The sequence below is a fragment of the Rattus norvegicus genome, chromosome X (assembly GCF_021556685.1).
Source record: "Rattus norvegicus strain SHRSP/BbbUtx chromosome X, alternate assembly SHRSP_T2T, whole genome shotgun sequence".
Lineage (NCBI taxonomy): Eukaryota > Metazoa > Chordata > Mammalia > Rodentia > Muridae > Rattus > Rattus norvegicus.
In genome coordinates, this window is record NC_141554.1 from 67,619,984 (window position 1) to 67,625,565 (window position 5,582).

Consider the following 5,582-nt stretch of genomic DNA (forward strand, 5'->3'; position numbering starts at 1 on the left):
CTGTCTAACTCTGAAGAATTGGATTGGTATTTTGATGGGGATTGCATTGAATCTGTAGATCGCTTTTGGTAGAATGGCCATTTTTACTATATTAATCCTGCCAATCCATGAGCATGGGAGATCTTTCCATCTTCTGAGGTCTTCTTCAATTTCTTTCTTCAGAGTCTTGAAGTTCTTATTGTACAAATCTTTTACTTGCTTGGTTAAAGTCACACCGAGGTACTTTATATTATTTGGGTCTATTATGAAGGGTGTCGTTTCCCTAATTTCTTTCTCGGCTTGTTTCTCTTTTGTGTAGAGGAAGGCTACTGATTTATTTGAGTTAATTTTATACCCAGCCACTTTGCTCAAGTTGATTATCAGCTTTAGTAGTTCTCTGGTGGAACTTTTGGGATCACTTAATATACTATCATATCATCTGCAAATAGTGATATTTTGACTTCTTCTTTTCCGATCTGTATTCCCTTGACCTCCTTTTGTTGTCTGATTGCTCTGGCTAGAACTTCAAGAACTATATTGAATAAGTAGCGAGAGAGTGGGCAGCCTTGTCTAGTCCCTGATTTTAGTGGGTTTGCTTCAAGTTTCTCTCCATTTAGGTTAATGTTAGCAACTGGTTTGCTGTATATGGCTTTTACTATGTTTAGGTATGGGCCCTGAATTCCTATTCTTTCCAGGACTTTTATCATGAAGGGGTGTTGAATTTTGTCAAATGCTTTCTCAGCATCTAATGAAATGATCATGTGGTGTTGTTCTTTCAGTTTGTTTATATAATGGATCACGTTGATGGTTTTCCGTATATTAAACCATCCCTGCATGCCTGGGATGAAGCCTACTTGATCATGGTGGATGATTGTTTTGATGTGCTCTTGGATTCGGTTTGCCAGAGTTTTATTGAGTATTTTTGCGTTGATATTCATAAGGGAATTTGGTCTGAAGTTCTCTTTCTTTGTTGGGTCTTTGTGTCGTTTAGGTATAAGAGTAATTGTGGCTTCATAGAAGGAATTCGGTAGTGCTCCATCTGTTACAATTTTGTGGAATAGTTTGGATAATATTGGTATGAGGCCTTCTATGGAGGTTTGATAGAATTCTGCACTAAACCCGTCTGGACCTGGGCCCTTTTTGGTTGGGAGACCTTTAATGACTGCTTCTATTTCCTTAGGAGTTATGGGGTTGTTTAACTGGTTTATCTGTTCCTGATTTAACTTCGCTACCTGGTATCTGTCTAGGAAATTGTCCATTTCCTGCAGATTTTCAAGTTTTGTTGAATATAGGCTTTTATAGTAAGATCTGATGATTTTTTGAATTTCCTCTGAATCTGTAGTTATGTCTCCATTTTCATTTCTGATTTTGTTAATTTGGACACACTCTCTGTGTCCTCCCATTAGTCTGACTAAGGGTTTATCTATCTTGTTGATTTTCTCAAAGAACCAACTTTTGGTTCTGTTGATTCTTTCTGTGGTCCTTTTTGTTTCTACTTGGTTGATTTCAGCTCTGAGTTTGATTATTTCCTGCCTTCTACTCCTCCTGGGTGTATTTGCTTCTTTTTCTTCTAGAGCTTTTAGGTGTGCTGTCAAGCTGCTGACATATGCTCTTTCCTGTTTCTTTCTGCAGGCACTCAGCGCTATGAGTTTTCCTCTTAGCACAGCTTTCCTTGTGCCCCATAAGTTTGGGTATGTTGTACCTTCATTTTCATTAAATTCTAAAAAGTCTTTAATTTCTTTCTTTATTTCTTCCTTGACCAGGTTATCATTGAGTAGAGCATTGTTCAATTTCCACGTATATGTGGGCATTCTTTCCCTATTGGTTTTGAATACCAGCTTTAGGCCGTGGTGGTCTGATAGCACACATGGTATTATTTCTATCTTTCTGTAACTGTCGTGGCCCGTTTTTTTTTTTTTTTTAATTAACTTGAGTATTTCCTATATACATTTCAAGTGTTATTCCCTTTCCCAGTTTCCGGGCAAACATCCCCCTCCCCCCTCCCCTTCCTTATGGGTGTCCCCCTCCCAACCCTCCCCCCATTGCCGCGTCCCCCCACCAATCTAGTTCACTGGGGGTTCAGTCTTAGCAGGACCCAGGGCTTCCCCTTCCACTGGTGCTCTTACTAGGATATTCATTGCTACCTATGGGGTCAGAGTCCAGGGTCAGTCCATGTATAGTCTTTAGGTAGTGGCTTAGTTCCTGGAAGCTCTGGTTGCTTGACATTGTTGTACTTTTGGGGTCTCGAGCCCCTTCAAGCTCTTCCAGTTCTTTCTCTGATTCCTTCAACGGGGGACCTATTCTCAGTTCAGTGGTTTGCTGCTGGCATTCGCCTCTGTATTTGCTGTATTCTGGCTGTGTCTCTCAGGAGCGATCTACATCCGGCTCCTGTCGGTCTGCACTTCTTTGCTTCATCCATCTTGTCCAATTGGGTGGCTGTATATGTATGGGCCACCTGTGGGGCAGGCTCTGAATGGGTGTTCCCTCAGTCTCTGTTTTAATCTTTGCCTCTCCCTTCCCAGCCAAGGGTATTCTTTTTCCTCATTTAAAGAAGGAGTTAAGCATTCACATTTTGATCATCCGTCTTGAGTTTCGTTTGTTCTAGGGATCTAGGGTAATTCAAGCATTTGGGCTAATAGCCACTTATCAATGAGTGCATACCATGTATGTCTTTCTGTGATTGGGTTAGCTCACTCAGAATGATATTTTCCAGTTCCAACCATTTGCCTACGAATTTCATAAACTCGTTGTTTTTGATAGCTGAGTAATATTCCATTGTGTAGATGTACCACATTTTCTGTATCCATGCCTCTGTTGAAGGGCATCTGGGTTCTTTCCATTTTCTGGCTATTATAAATAAGGCTGCGATGAACATAGTGGAGCACGTGTCTCTTTTATATGTTGAGGCATCTTTTGGGTATATGCCCAAGAGAGGTATAGCTGGATCCTCAGGCAGTTCAATGTCCAATTTTCTGAGGAACCTCCAGACTGATTTCCAGAATGGTTTTACCAGTCTGCAATCCCACCAACAATGGAGGAGTGTTCCTCTTTCTCCACATCCTCGCCAGCATCTGCTGTCACCTGAGTTTTTGATCTTAGCCATTCTCACTGGTGTGAGGCGAAATCTCAGGGTTGTTTTGATTTGCATTTCCCTTATGACTAAAGATGTTGAACATTTCTTTAGGTGTTTCTCAGCCATTCGGCATTCCTCAGCTGTGAATTCTTGTTTAGCTCTGAACCCCATTTTTTAATAGGGTTATTTGTTTCCCTGCGGTCTAACTTCTTGAGTTCTTTGTATATTTTGGATATAAGGCCTCTATCTGTTGTAGGATTGGTAAAGATCTTTTCCCAATCTGTTGGTTGCCGTTTTGTCATAACCACAGTGTCCTTTGCCTTACAGAAGCTTTGCAGTTTTATGAGATCCCATTTGTCGATTCTTGATCTTAGAGCATAAGCCATTGGTGTTTTGTTCAGGAAATTTTTTCCAGTGCCCATGTGTTCCAGATGCTTCCCTAGTTTTTCTTCTATTAGTTTGAGTGTGTATGGTTTGATGTGGAGGTCCTTGATCCACTTGGACTTAAGCTTTGTACAGGGTGATAAGCATGGATCGATCTGCATTCTTCTACATGTTGACCTCCAGTTGAACCAGCACCATTTGCTGAAAATGCTATCTTTTTTCCATTGGATGGTTTTGGCTCCTTTGTCAAAAATCAAGTGACCATAGGTGTGTGGGTTCATTTCTGGGTCTTCAATTCTATTCCATTGGTCTATCTGTCTGTCTCTGTACCAATACCATGCAGTTTTTATCACTATTGCTCTGTAATACTGCTTGAGTTCAGGGATAGTGATTCCCCCTGAAGTCCTTTTATTGTTGAGGATAGCTTTAGCTATCCTGGGTTTTTTGTTATTCCAGATGAATTTGCAAATTGTTCTGTCTAACTCTTTGAAGAATTGGATTGGTATTTTGATGGGGATTGCATTGAATCTGTAGATTGCTTTTGGTAAAATGGCCATTTTTACTAAATTAATCCTGCCAATCCATGAGCATGGGAGATCTTTCCATCTTCTGAGGTCTTCTTCAATTTCTTTCCTCAGTGTCTTGAAGTTCTTATTGTACAGATCTTTTACTTGCTTGGTTAAAGTCACACCGAGGTACTTTATATTATTTGGGTCTATTATGAAGGGTGTCGTTTCCCTAATTTCTTTCTCGGCTTGTTTCTCTTTTGTATAGAGGAAGGCAACTGATTTATTTGAGTTAATTTTATACCCAGCCACTTTGCTGAAGTTGTTTATCAGCTTTAGTAGTTCTCTGGTGGAACTTTTGGGATCACTTAAATATACTATCATGTCATCTGCAAATAGTGATATTTTGACCTCTTCTTTTCCGATCTGTATCCACTTGATCTCCTTTTGTTGTCTGATTGCTCTGGCTAGAACTTCAAGAACTATATTGAATAAGTAGGGAGAGAGTGGGCAGCCTTGTCTAGTCCCTGATTTTAGTGGGATTGCTTCAAGTTTCTCTCCATTTAGTTTAATGTTAGCAACTGGTTTGCTGTATATGGCTTTTACTATGTTTAGGTATGGGCCTTGAATTCCTATTCTTTCCAGGACTTTTATCATGAAGGGGTGTTGAATTTTGTCAAATGCTTTCTCAGCATCTAATGAAATAATCATGTGGTTCTGTTCTTTCAATTTGTTTATATAATGGATCACGTTGATGGTTTTCCGTATATTAAACCATCCCTGCATGCCTGGGATGAAGCCTACTTGATCATGGTGGATGATTGTTTTGATGTGCTCTTGAATTCGGTTTGCCAGACTTTTATTGAGTATTTTTGCATCAATATTCATAAGGGAAATTGGTCTGAAGTTCTCTTTCTTTGTTGTGTCTTTGTGTGGTTTAGGTATAAGAGTAATTGTGGCTTCGTAGAAGGAATTCGGTAGTGCTCCATCTGTTTCAATTTTGTGGAATAGTTTGGATAATATTGGTATGAGGTCTTCTATGAAGGTTTGGTAGAAATCTGCACTAAACCCGTCTGGACCTGGGCTCTTTTTGGTTGGGAGACCTTTAATGACTGCTTCTATTTCCTTAGGAGTTATGGGGTTGTTTAACTGGTTTATCTGTTCCTGATTTAACTTCGATACCTGGTATCTGTCTAGGAAATTGTCCATTTCCTGAAGATTTTCAAGTTTTGTTGAATATAGGTTTTTTTTTAATATTTTTTTTATTAACTTGAGTATTTCTTATATACATTTCAAGTGTTATTCCCTTTCCCGGTATCCGGGCAAACATCCCCCTCCCCCCTCCCCTTCCTTATGGGTGTTCCCCTCCCAACCCTCCCCCCATTGCCGCCCTTCCCCCACCAGTCTAGTTCACTGGGGGTTCAGTCTTAGCAGGTCCCAGGGCTTCCCCTTCCACTGGTGCTCTTACTCGGATATGCATTGCTACCTATGAGGTCAGAGTCCAGGGTCAGTCCATGTATAGTCTTTGGGTAGGGGCTTAGTCCCTGGAAGCTCTGGTTGCTTGGCATTGTTGTACATATGGAGTCTCGAGGCCCTTCAAGCTCTTCCAGTTCTTTCTCTGATTCCTTCAACGGGGGTCC